A 13,676-nucleotide genomic window follows, 5' to 3' on the forward strand; every position below is an offset into this window, starting at 1 on the left:
ATCTCATCTTTTTGAAATTTATCTTTTAACAGTTTTGGAGATCTTCCACCAATATGCCTAGTGGATTCTCCTACCAGGGCCAGGTAACCTTCCTCACCAGAGGTGAGCATCTTGGGAAAAAGTACATCCTTTCTTTGCTCCCAGAGGTGACTTCAAAGAGGCGAAAGAGCTTTAATGACTCTCTGTTTATTCAATTTTAATTTTACTTTCTACTAATTTTGTGTTTTGTCTTTGGTTTTGGTTTATTTTCAGCCAATAAATTATTCCCGATTGCTAGCAGTGATGTTGGGATATTTGGTTTTATTGACTGATTATTTGATAATATCTGTATGAGGATTAATTGTTTACAGAGATCTATTCCCTGTGCATAAGAGACAACAGATACTCTGGTTTATTAATTTTATTGATTAAGAGTTGTATTTCATGATCTGACCACTTGGTAATTTTTACCCTCTGTTAAATAACAGATGATAGAGAATCTAGTTTGTTAGTCTTTTTCAATTACCTATTTTTAGCTCTAGACAACGAAGAATTTTTCCAGTGAGAAGGAGATCAGGTTTTTGATAGGCCAGTAAAGTTCTGTGGTTGTTTATTTGCTCGGAATCCTTGGCTCAACTTTAGAAGTGAAGCTGTCTATTTTTATTTTTATTATTATTATTTTTTTTGAGATGGAGGCTTGCTCTGACCCCGGGCTGGAGTGCAGTGGTTCCATCTTGGCTCACAGCAACCTCCGTCTCCTGGGTTCAAGCAATTCTCCTGCTTCAGCCTCCCGAGTAGCTGGGACTACAGGCATGTACCACCACGCCCAGCTAATTTTTGTATTTTTAGTAGAGAGGGGGTTTCATCATGTTGGCCAGGATGGTCTCGATTTCTTGACCTCATGATCCACCCGCCTCGGCCTCCCAAAGTGCTGGGATTACAGGCATGAGCCACCATGCACAGCTGAAGCTCTCTATTTTTAACTGTATGTATATCCTGGTCTATCACTCAGAGAAGGCTTTACCACCTTTACCACAGACTGTATGAATGTGTAGTGTTTTCCAATCTCCAGATGATACTGATAGATTAGCCTAAAAAGCCTCCTAAAGGAACTCTTTCTAGTTGGCAGATAAACACATATCAATAGAATATTCCTAAAATTTCCAGAAAATTGAACTTTAGTACTTTAAATGTATTATAAAAAATGGTATCTTTATATAAGCCAGCTTAAAAATACTTTAAGAAATCAAAGGAACAGAACATAGATAAGTCTTTGGCAAATGAGACCAGCTTAATATTTTTGGTTTAATGAAAACAGCTATCAGTGTTAAATATAATACATGCATGCATTTATTATCCACTTCCTATTTTTCTCTGTGAAATAGAAGTTACTTTAGTAAAAAGTTACAGTTACTTAAGTGAATGAACATGCACTAGGAAAAACAGTGGCTGCGAACTATCACCTGGTAGGTGAAGTGATGTAATCTGCTTCTGTTCAGTAAGGGGAAAGATAATAATTTCAGTCTAAAGTGACTGGTTGTTTTAGAAAACGAAAGAGGATAGTGAAGGAAAAACCTGAATAGATATAAAAAGCTGTAGAAAGGCCATGGAAAGAAAATTGTATTTGCTTTCAATTACAAGCATACCTCAGAGATATTGCAGGTTCAGTTCCAAAACCACTGCCATAAAGTGAATTTTGCAATCAAGCAAGTCACGCAATTATTTTTTGGCTTCCTAGTGCATACAAAATTTATGTTTACACTATAGTCCATTAAGTGTGCAATAGCATTAGGCCTAAAAAACAATGTACATACCTTAATTAAAATACTTCATCGCTAAAAATTGCTACCAATCATCTGAGCCTTCAGTGAGTCATAATCATTTTGCTACTGGAGTGTCTTGATTTGATGTTGGTGGCTGCTGACTAATCAGGGGTGGTAGTTGCTGAAGGTTAAGGTGGCTGTGGCAATTTCTCTAAATAAGATAACAATGAAGTTTTCCACGTCAATTGATTCTTCCTCTCACAAAAGATTTCTCTGTCGCATGTGAGGCTGTTTATAGCACTTTACCCACTTCTTTCGAAATTGAAGTCATCCCTCTCAAACTTTGCCAACTGCTTTATCCACTCTGTTTAAGTAATATTCTAAATCCTTTGTTGTCTTTTCAATAATGTTCGTAGCCATCTTCACAGAAGTAGATTCCATCTCAAGAAACCACTTTCTTTACTCATCCATAAGAAGCAACTCTTCATGTGTTCAAGTTTTATCATGAGATTACAGCAATTCAGTCACATCTTTAGGCATCCCTTCTAATTCTAGTTTTCTACTTCCATCACATCAGCAGTTATTTCCCCCTTTTACATCTTGAACTCCTCAAAGTCACCTATGAGGGCTGGAATCAGCTTCTTCCAAACCCTTGTTAATGTTGATATTTTCACCTCGTCCCGTGATTTATGAATGTTGTTAATGGCATCTGGAATTGTGAATCCTTTCCAGAAGGTGTTCAATTTACTTTGCCCAGATCCATCAGAGGAATAACTAGCCATGGCACCTATCGCATTATGAAATGTATTTCTTAAATAATAAGACTTGAAAGTTGAAATGACTTCTTGATCCATGGTGGGCAGAATGGGTGTTGTGTTAGCAGGTGTGAAAACAGCATTAATCTCCTTGTACATCTCCATCAGAGCTCTTAGGTGTCTAGGTACATAATCAACGAGCAGCAATATTTTGAAAATAATCTTTTCTTTTTCTGAGCAGTAGATATAAACAGTGGGCTTAAAATATCTAGTAAACCATTATTTAAACAGGTGTGCTGTTATCCAGGCTTTGTTATTCCATTTGTAGAAAACAAGCAGAATACATTAAGCTTCATTCTTAAGGGCCCTAGGACTTGGGGAATGAAAAAATGAACTTTGGCTTCAACTTAAAGTCATTAGCTGCATTAGTTACTAACAAGAGAGTCAGCCTGTCTTTGATGTTTTGAAACCAGGCATTGCCTTCTCCACCCAAGCTATGAGAGTCCTAGATGGCATTTTCTTCCAACAGAAGGCTGTTTTGTTAACATTGAAAATTATTGTTTAGTGTGGCCACCTTCTTCAATTTTCTTAGCTAGATCTTCTAGATAATTTGCTGCAGCTTCTATAATCAGCACCTGCTGGTTCACTTTGCACTTCTATGCTATAGAGATGGCTTCTTTCTTTAAACCTCATGAATCAATCTCTGTTAGGTTCAAATGCTTTTTTTTTCTGCAATTTCCTCTTCTCTCTCAGTTTTCATAGAACTGAATAGAGTTAGGACCTGTCTTGCTCTGAATTAGACTTTGGCTTAATTAGACCAGCTGTTGTGGCAAGTTTGATCTTCTATCCAGACCACTAAAACTTTCTCCACATCAGCAATGAGACTGTTTTGCCTTCAAATCATTTGCATGTTCACTGGAGTAGCACTTTCAATTTCCTGCAAGAACTTGTCCTTTGCATTCGCAGCTTGGCTGTTTGGTGCAAGAATCTGAACTTCTGGCCTATCTCAGCTTTCAGGAGACCTTCCTCATTAAGTTTAACCATTTCTAGCTTTTTATTTATTTATATTTAATTTTTTGGAGACAAAAATCTCACTCTGTTACCCAGTCTGGAGTGCAGTGGTGCAACCATTGCTCACTGTAGCCTTGAACTCTTGTGCTCAAGCTATACACTCATCTCAGCCTTGTAAGAAGCTGGGAATACAGGTGGGCCCAACTATGCCCAGCTGATTTTTTTTTTTTTTTTTTTTTAGTTGTGTAAAAATGAGGGCGTTCCCCTATTAACCAGGCTGGACTTGAATGCCTGGCCTCAAGCAATCTTCTCACCTTGGCCTCCCAAGGTGTAGCTTTTGATTTAAAATGAAACATGCATGACTTTTTCACTTGAACACCTAGAGGCAATTGTAGGGTTATTAATTGCTCTAATTTCAATTCTGTTGTGTCTCAGAAAATAGGGAGTTCTGAAGAGAGGAAGAGAGGCAAGGAAACAATAGTTCGGTGAAGTAGTCAGAGCACACACAGCATTTGTCGAGTCGATTAAGTTAGCTGTCTTACATAGGTATGGTTCATGATGTCCCCGAACAATTAAAATAGTAACATCAGAGATCACTGATTACAGATCACCATAACAGATATAATTATAACGAAAATGTTTGAAATACTGCAAGAATTACAATGTGACGCAGAGACACAAAGTGAGCCCATGCTATTGGAAAAATGGTGCCAGTAGACTTGCTTGACACGGGGTTGCCACAACCTTCAATTTTGGAAAAAACTATTATCTGTGAAGCATAATAAAGTAAAACACAGTAAAACGAGATATGCATAGAGTGTGTGCAAATGTTTAGTGAAAAAACTATGAAATATGTTAAAATCTTAACAAAGTCTGTTCAGTTTTAATGGGCTTGCTTTTTTTTCTTTGTTTATTGCCTTAAGCCATGATATGTAATTCTGTGTAATCTGCACAGATTTTGTGTTTTAGCAAGATAATTTTCTGGGCTGTATGCTTATTTTATTATGTCCTTGATTATTTAAGAAAACAAAAACTCTTCACTTACGAAAGAACCAAGGTTCTTTATAATCATGTTACTTTCTATGTTTATTTTTAAATATTTTATTGTCACTTTTAAATAGGTAGACCAGTATTATTTCTATCTTGAGAGGTCAAATCTCCTGACAACTGCTTCTTTTCCTTCTTCCTAGAAATGAATTTTGAATGTAAAATAAAATAAAATTAAGATAAACTCATATGATATTTTTTGCACCTAAGGTATCTTTGAGATTTTTTTTCAAAAGTCTCCTTTAAAAATCACAAAGATATGTGCTACCTTGTAAAAAACAGGGACCAGAAATAAGTAAGTTTATTTGACAAGTTAATATTGATGAATTTTATAGAAAGAGTTTTTCAAATCTGAAGAGATGCTGTTTCCCTACATTAAATTTCCAGGGATATACCGTTATTTAAATAAGAAAAATTCTATGCTCCATAGACTGTTTCTGGAGATGGGTCAATGCCTGAGTTCTCCCAAATATGTTTCTATTTATCAGAGTTCTGGTGTTGCTTTGCCTTATAATATTAGGCAACAATGGCATCTTATTCTTTGTTTCCATGCCTGATTCTTATAGACTTCAAACTCTATGATTGAGCATTCTTGTTTTCATGGCAGTTTAGTTATTTGCCTAGATTCATTAAGAATTTGCCATCTTTTTCCAAGACACAATTGAAAACATTGGCTGATAGCCAAGTTTATCTGGAGTGTCATGTTTGAGAATGATGATTATTTAATCACGTATTACCAGCCACTGTTGAGTAACCACTTTTGACTTTATGGAATCAATGCTTAGGAAGCACTCTTGGTAAAACTGGCCTTATAACCGGCTTTTAGGATTCTCAGCCTTAATAGTGGGTAAGAGAAATCATTTTCAGACAGGTCCAAGAACCTCAGAATATTTCAGAGACCTTAAAAAGAAAGGAATTCACTCAATTTATAGGTATTATAGGTGAAATCTGGTAGAGAGTTTCTTAGCTTGGCTTCCTATTGTAAAGAGGCTATGAAAAATCCAATCTGATTCCTAATGAAAATTTTCAGCAAAGTAAACAGGAAAAGACCTATGTAGTAAATTAACACTGTTGCTGTTTCTATGTTAATGATAGGGCTAAGACTAATGAGATCAGACTTATGTTGTGATTAAGAGAAATATTTGAGATTATTTTTGATCAAAAGAGAACAGACTGTGGAAAAAAAAGCACTTCAATGGAAAACTATGCATTGTCTATAGAACAACCTTATGAACTGTCTGATTCGAATGCTATTCATTATATTCAATTATATGCATTCCTTGAAGACATTGTGGGTTTGTTTCTAGACCATTGCAATAAAATCAATATGCAAAAAAGTGAGTCACATAATTTTTTTGTTTCCCAGTGCCTATAAACATTATATTTACACTATACTGTAGTCTATTAAGTGTGCATTATGTCTAAAACAATAATGTATATAGCTTAATTTAAATTAATTTATTGTTAAAAAGTGCTGACACAGAGACACAAAGTAGGCAGTAAGCACATGGTGTTGGAAAAATTATCCTGGTAGACTTGTTGGATGCAGGGGTGCCAAAAACCTTCAATTTGTAAAGAACACAATATCTGTGAAGTGCAATAAAGTAAAGCACAATAAAATGAGGTATGCCTGCATTTCACACCTATTTATTAATTGTAAGGAACACATAGATAGGCAAACTCTATCTTTTTCAAAGAGTGTCCATTGATTTTCTCTGCTTCTATATTAAAAAAAAAAACAGTTTTGTACTCATTTGTAATTCTTTTCCTTTATATGTATGTGTGTGTGTTTGTGTGTATGTATGTATGTATATATAACTACTTTTCCTGAATTGGTGATAACATCTCCTTGTTCCCTCATATAAGAGCCATAAAGTTTAATGTGTTTAGACTTTACATTTGTATGACGGTTCTGACTTTATCTTCTTCTGAATATTATGTTTAACAGTACTATACAAACACTTCAAGATTGCTCATGGAAAAGTAAGCATCCCTAAAATATAGAGGGGGATACTGTCATTATTTCAACTCTCTCTCTCTCCCTCTCTCTCTATATATATACACACACACACACATACGTGTATATATGTATATATGTATGTGTGTGTTTATAGTGTTACTATTTAATACACGTTAGGTTTTGGAAAAAAGATTAAATATCTATCGATAGATAGATAGATAGTTACCTCATCTGTTAGTTGTTGTCAAATACCATGTGAAAGATGGATGCAAATAGTTTATAGTTTTGGTGGAGACAGATTATAATAGTAAAGGCAAGGAATAAACAACCTCAGAGAGTTAAGTAGATATAGATGATGATATGGTTTGGCTCTGTGTCCCCACCCAAATCTCATCTTGAATTGTACTCCCATAACTCCCACGTGTTGTGGGAGGGAACTGGTGGGAGATAATTTGAATCATGGGGGTGGTTCCCCCATACACTTCTCATGGTAGTGAATAAGTCTCATGAGATCTGATGGTTTTATCAGGGATTTCCACTTTTGCATCTTTCTTATTTTTCTCTTGTCGCCACCATGTAAGAAGTGCCTTTTACCTCCTGTTGTGATTCTGAGGCCTCCCCAGCCATGTGGAACTGTAAACCCAATTAAACCTCTTTTTCCTCCCAGTCTTGGGAATGTCTTTATCAGCAGCATGAAAACAGACTAATAGAGTAAATTGTTAGTAGTAGAGAGGAGCATTGCTGAAAAGATACCCAAAATGTGGAAGCGACTTTGGAACTGGGTAACAGGCAGAGGTTGGAACAGTTTGGAGGGCTCAGTAGAAGATGGGAAAATTTGGGAAAGTTTGGAACCTCCTAGAGACTTGTCGAATGGCTTTGGCCAAAATGCTCATAGCAATACAGACAATAAGGTCCGGGCTGAGGTGGTCTCAGATAGAGATGAGGAATTTGTTGGGAACTGAAGCAAAGGTGATTCTTGTTATGTTTTGGCAAAGAGACTGACTGCATTTTTCCCCCACCTAGAGATTTGTGGAACTTTGAACTTGAGAAAGAGGATTTAGGGTATCTGGAGGAAGAAATTTCTAAACAGCAAAGCATTCAAGAAGTGACTTGGGTGTTATTAAAGGCATTCAGTTTTATAAAGGAAGCAGAGCATAAAAGTTTGAAAAATTTGAAGCCTGACAATGTTATAGAAAATAAAAATCTATTTTCTGAGAGAAATTCAAGCCTGCTGTAGAAATTTGCATAAGTAACAAAGAGCCAAACGTTCGTTTCCAAGACAATGGGGAAAATGTCTCCAGGGCATGTCAGAGGTCTTCATGGCAGCCTCTCGCATCACAGGCCTGGAGGCCTAAGAAAAAATGGTTATGCCGGCTGACCCAGGGTCCCCGTGCTGTGTGAAGTCTAGGGACTTGGTGCCCTGCATCCCAGCCATTCCAGCCATGACTAAAAGAGGCCAAAATACAGCTCGGACTGTTGCTTCAGAGGGTAGAAGCCCCAAGCCTTGGCAGCTTCTCTATGTTGTTGAACCTGTGAGTGCACAGAAGTCAAGAATTGAGGTTTGGGAACCTCCGCCCGATTTCAGAAGATGTATGGAAATGCCTGGATACCCAGGCAAAAGTTTGCTTCAGGGGCAACACCCTCTTGGAGAACCTCTGCTAGGGCAGTGCAGAAGGGAAATGTGGGGTCAGAGCCCCCCACACAGAGTCCACACTGGGGCACTGTCTAGTGGAGCTGTGAGAAGAGGGCCACTGTCCTCCAGACTCCAGAATGGTGGATCCACTGACAGCTTGCATTGTGCACCTGGAAAAGACGCAGACACTCAATGCCAGCCCGTGAAAACAGCCAGCAGCGCGGCTATACCCTGCAAAGCCTCGGGGGTGGAGCTGCACAAGACCATGGGAATCCACCTCTTGCATCAGCGTGACCTGGATGTGAGACCTAAAGTCAAAAGAGAACATTTTGGAGCTTTAAAATTTGACTGCTCTGCTGGATTTTGGACTTGTGTGGGCCCTGTAGCCCCTTTGTTTTGGCCAATTTCTCCCCTTCTAAATGGCTGTATTTATCCAATAACTGTACCCCTGTTGTATCTAGGAAGTAACTAGCTTGCTTTTGATTTTTCGGGCTCATAGGCAGAAAGGGCTTGCCTTGTCTCAGATGAGACTTTAGAATGTGGACTTCTGGGTTAATGCCAAAATGAGATAAGACTTTGGGGAACTATTGGGAAGGCGTGAATTGTTTTGAAATGTGAGGACATGAGATTTGGAGGAGCCAGGGGTGGAATGATATGGTTTGGCTCTGTGTCCCCACCCAAATCTCATCTTGACTTGTACTCCCATAATTCCCATGTGTTGTGGGAGGGACCTGGTGGGAGATAATTTGAGACATGGGGGCGGTTTCCCCCACACTGTTCTCGTGGTAGTAAATAAGTCTCATGAGATCTGATGGTTTTATCAGGGATTTCTGCTTTTGCATCCTTCTAATTTTTCTCTTGCTGCCACCATGTAAGAAGTGCCTTTTGCCTCCTTCCATGATTCTGAGGCCTCCACAGCCATGTGGAACTGTAAGTCCAATGAAACCTTTTTTTTTTCTTCCCAGTCTCGGGTATGTCTTTATCAACAGTGTGAAAATCGACTAATACAGATGATATAGATAGATATAGAGATACAGATATGGATGTAAATATATATGTGTGTGTGTGTGTGTGTGTGCATATATATAGTATAGAGCTTTGGTGAGGTAGTCTAGGATAGTTTGATGGTCCCTGGGGCATTTGAATAGGTTTTAGTTAGAATAATCAAAACATTGACTAAATTTAGCCATTTATTTTTTAAACTATCATGTGAGTGGATCTGTAAATCACATACAATGGAAGTAAAAGGATGATTCAGTGTGAAGGTGCCAAGTGGGATGCAGATCTATGTGCTGCATGGAACAGGAGCTGCCTAAGCTGCACCAAGCTCAGCCATGTGCCAGAATCATGGCCTGAGCAGGCTCTTTGAGCTTTATTGTCAACTTTCTATGATAAGATAACAGCAGCTTCCTAGAAGATTGCTTTAAGAATTGCAGATTAATCATGTAAGTATCTCATACCTAATTAGAACTTATAAAGTAGTTGTAATTATTATTGTTGGAAACAACTCTCTCTATACTTTAGTCATTTTCGAAGGTGTGTGCTTATATCTGTATCTGTGTGTGTCTAGAAGGAGTCCTTTTCTACAAAATAGAGCATTTTATTCTTACTATCTTGTATAGTGAAGTTTATGTTATCCTCATTTCTATTGCTTCATTCCTCTTATCTGTGCTTTTCAGCTTTTGACCATCATTGGGCCTCTCTGGCCACTTTAACAGAAGCCACTTCTAAATTTTGGGGCCATCAGAGGAACTTCATGGACTTTCATTTGGACTGTGGACTTTCAAAAAAGTTGCTCTCATGTTTTCTGTTCTCAGAAAAAAACAAATGTTGTAAGAGCATAAGAAATGCTGACATATTGTAGTGTTTCTGTGGGTTCACTGGCAAAAATGTGAGTAAAAGAGATTATGCTTATGCTGGTATATTTATTAGGAAGAGAATATGTAGAAACCAAGAGGTACTTGTTTTAACATATACATTTGTGACAAGAGTTAAATTTGAGTTATTTTTGTCTTCTCTCCCAAATGGGGCACAACTAGAATGAGCTGGGGAAGACAGTTGTCACAAATGCACAGAATATAACTTTCAAGGGAGAGACTCAGATGTAGGTGTACTCATTTCTGGCCTAATGTAGTCTGCATATCTGGCAGTTAGCCTGTCCCTGAGCTACATTTCCAAAACCTATTCCACTATGTAATCACCTGTAATTTATTCCCTGTCTTAAAGAAATCAGAAACCGCTGCTAAGTATCAGCTGACTAACGCTGACTTAGTGTCTGATCTATTCACTATACTCTGCTGGGGCACTGGGAGCGAGACCCAGAAGTATGAATATTTAAACTGATTTCAAGGGGTTTATAGCCAAGTTATGTAAAAGGACATACACCTTGGAATATTATGAGGTATAAAATAAGGTTAGCTAACATCATTGGATGTTTAATATTTACTCTGTGCCAAGTTCTGCTTTATGGGAGATTCTTACCACAACTCTTTGGTAAGTCCTATATTATGATCCTCATTTTACAGATGGAGAATCTGAGAAACAAGCAGTTACTGAAAAATGTCCTAGGTCACATAAGTAGTGAATAGGCTTTCTAGGGTGTAAGGGCAAGAGATCTGGCTGAAGAGCATATGCTCTAGCCACTTTACACCAGGAAGAGACAATGCCTGCTTTAGGAGCCCAGAGTATTAGGTCCCTGTGAACTTGGTCCTCCACAAATGGCTTTGAGAAGGAAAAATTTATACTGGACTTTTAAGGATGAATAAGGTATGTTGAGATTTGAACTGGCACAGTAGGAGGGAGACAAGACCACCAATCAATTTGAGGGATAAAATGGGAAGAATATCTGGGTTCATTGTTTTGAAATCTGACCATCCATCCCGTTATTTCCATTTCATATCTCCATCTCACTTTGATTCTGACTCTTAAGTCTAGTCACAGCAGCAGAATGAAAGTCTGAGTCATGAGAATGATCTATACCGCTACATGCTAAGAATGTGAGGTGGGTAGGACAGCGTGTGCCCTATCTCATCCTGAGTGAAGAAACTGATTCCAGAGGAATTGGAATATGAAAAACTGAGACACTACAACTTTTACTTCTACCCCACACAACTTCAATAATGTATGACTTATTTAATAGAACTTTTAATTGCATATCTTCCAAATACAAAATGAGAAAATGTTCTTATACAAAAAGAGTATTTTCAGGTACTTTATCAACTCTATAATGTGGGAGAGGAGTAGCGACTCTATTTAGAGTGGGTTTTTTATACTAAAAGTCATTCTCACCTACTTCAACATCTTTATTAAGAGTGTGGTCATGTTACGAAGTAAAAATTACAGAGCCTTCCCCATACCCAAGATATCTGGTATAAAAAAAATCTGTATAAAATAATAATACAAGTTTTTAAACCAGGAGGAAACCACAGAGATAATGTTACTTATTATATTAACCAGGAAAAAGGCTTCCCCAAATCATAGCTTTCATTGGTGGCAGGGACATAATTGGAACAATCGTTTCTAAAAATATATTTTTTACTATATAGAGAGCTCATATGACATCTAATCCTGCATTCCTGGCACAATGACCCTGATGTCCATTTTTAGCTGGTATTGTTATTGACAAGGTATAGTTTTCAGCTATCCTCTAAACTCCTATAAAGACTTTGTCCTTGTATTTTCAGGTCACACAGCATCTAGCTGAGTATCTGGAGCCCAGTGCATTTGTAAAACTGATTGGTGGTGGTGGGAAATACCAGATGTAACTAAATTACATGTCTTTGAAGAAGATATGAAAATCGGCAGATTCTTAATCTTGAGGCATGCCATGAGTACTTCAAACCTGGAGGTTAGTGTATGGAAGAAAGTGAATTTGAACATTTACTTTAAAATTTGTGCGAACAAAGGAGAGTGAGTTTGAAACTTTAACCCTGACATCAAAATTAAATCTGTAGAAAATAAAACTTCCCATTAAATGAAACTCAAAATAGAAGGAAATAAATAAATACAAAGTTGGCATGAATACCCTTGCTAACAGAAGCTGCTGAATTTCCCACACCTCTTACAGTGATTAATCCCTTCCTACAGGCCAAAACCTAATTATAAACCATTCTAATTAGTCAGGAAATAGGACTGCTATTCCTTGTTGAGAAAAAAAAAAAAAATGTCTAGGAGGAAACACTACTACTGCATGAAAACTCCAGAATGAGGCAGGGGAAATGTAGGTGTTAACGCAAATCTGAGGTCTCATGCCATGAAGCTTATTTCCTTGCATCAGTTGACTACTGCCTATATATTTTTATGAGGCCTCTTCAGTTTATTTTGCTGCTTTAAGTCCACTATAGTACCAGTTTCATTGTAGCAAGCCTTTAAACTTAAAATAAGTGTTATGTAAAATATTATTTTGACTTTACATAAAATGGATCTTCAGAAATTTCAAGTGCTCTAGGGCAAAAAGGAGAAAATCTTCTAAGAAAAAAATCTTAATATTCCAGATATAATGAGTTTGTTTTACATTATCTTTCTTATTCTTCCCCCCTCTGGACTATTTTCACTTGGGTTCCTTTCATATCCCAGTTAGCAAAGGAATTGACCAGAACTAAGAACAGCCCTAGAGCAATAGCTAAAATTCTGCTGTGCTTGTCAGATACTGTCTGACCACTGATTACTGCCCGAGGGGAGTTTGTTTTCTTTATAAACTTTTTGGTGGGTTTTTATCACCAGAAAAACAGCTTTTATTCCTCTCAGGAGAAACTTCAGGATTGTGTTGAGGAAAGTATGAGCTTTTGATATTTTACTATTATTTTAAATCATGAGTTTGTGTGCTATGTTAAAGGGTGAAAGACAGGCCTTTTCATTAAATTGAAATAAGGAGAACATCATAATAATAGATGATACAAATGTGATCGACCTGCAGACTCGCCTCAGGCAAAGGTTTACATGAGTCATGATAGATAAATGCAACAGGAATCTATTGTTTCTCCTACATTTCACCTATGGAAAACATACCATTTCATCAATTCTTGGGATTAAGTAGGGTGTTATCAGTCAGATTCTCAGAAGAAAACAGAATTCACCCCAGGTTCAGATGAAACTAATGAAGACATTTTTATAGAGGTGTGGATAGGTTTAGGGGGAAAAAAGAGTGAGGCATTCAGATACTAGCAACAGTGAGAAGCCTCTACTATCCTCAGGGCCAAAGGATTTCAGAGAGGCAACAGTCCCAGTAGAGCCCACTGGCAACTGGAAATATGGAAGAAAAGGCTTGCTGTAGGAACACAGGGCAGGACAGACAAGTATAGAGAAGTGTGCAGTGTGTGGGAGGGCCAACGGAGAATAACCAACACTCGAGAAATTGATCTATGGATTTGCAGTAGTTCAGGAGAGATTTCTTTTGGTCTAGTTTATGCTTAAAAAAAAAAAAAAACTTAAAAAAAAATGTCCTCTGGCTTTGAAGCTTTTTTTTTTTTTTTGCTTTTGTTTTGTTTTGTTTTGAGACAGAGTCTCACTCTGTTGCCCAGGCTGAAGTG

The 13,676-nt window shown here is 37.5% G+C and overlaps 1 long non-coding RNA gene across 1 annotated transcript in view; it reads left to right on the plus strand.

Annotated features, from left to right (window-relative positions):
• LOC129051553 (uncharacterized) overlaps positions 1 to 3,713 on the plus strand; it is a 29,009-nt gene extending 25,296 nt beyond the window's left edge. Inside the window, exon 4 of the long non-coding RNA XR_008515920.2 lies at positions 33 to 3,713. This is a non-coding gene — a long non-coding RNA (uncharacterized LOC129051553). The remainder of the gene's footprint in view (positions 1 to 32) is intronic.
• Positions 3,714 to 13,676: the final 9,963 nt, after the last annotated feature.

Source organism: Pongo abelii, chromosome 17 (assembly GCF_028885655.2).
Source record: "Pongo abelii isolate AG06213 chromosome 17, NHGRI_mPonAbe1-v2.0_pri, whole genome shotgun sequence".
Taxonomy (NCBI): Eukaryota; Metazoa; Chordata; class Mammalia; order Primates; family Hominidae; genus Pongo; species Pongo abelii.